Genomic DNA, 247 nt, shown 5'->3' on the forward strand with positions numbered 1-247 from the left:
CATAAAGGGAACAGTTACCAGCCCTGTCTCCAACCCTCCCTGGGCACTGGCTTCCTCGGGGCAGGTCAAATTTCCAAAGCAGGACCCAGCGCGACTGAGAGGTCAAAAACTGGAGCTCACCGCAGTCCCAGGAGCATCCAGGGCTGGGGCAGGGGTGGGAAGGGAGGGGACACGGGCAGAGGCCGGCTGGGAGGGGACTCCGGTCCAAGCCCCCTGCACAGCCCGGATTCCGCTCCAGGCCCGCCCC

Source organism: Moschus berezovskii, chromosome 12 (genome assembly GCF_049115385.1).
Source record: "Moschus berezovskii isolate FMDL1 chromosome 12, NW_MosBer_1.0, whole genome shotgun sequence".
NCBI lineage: Eukaryota > Metazoa > Chordata > Mammalia > Artiodactyla > Moschidae > Moschus > Moschus berezovskii.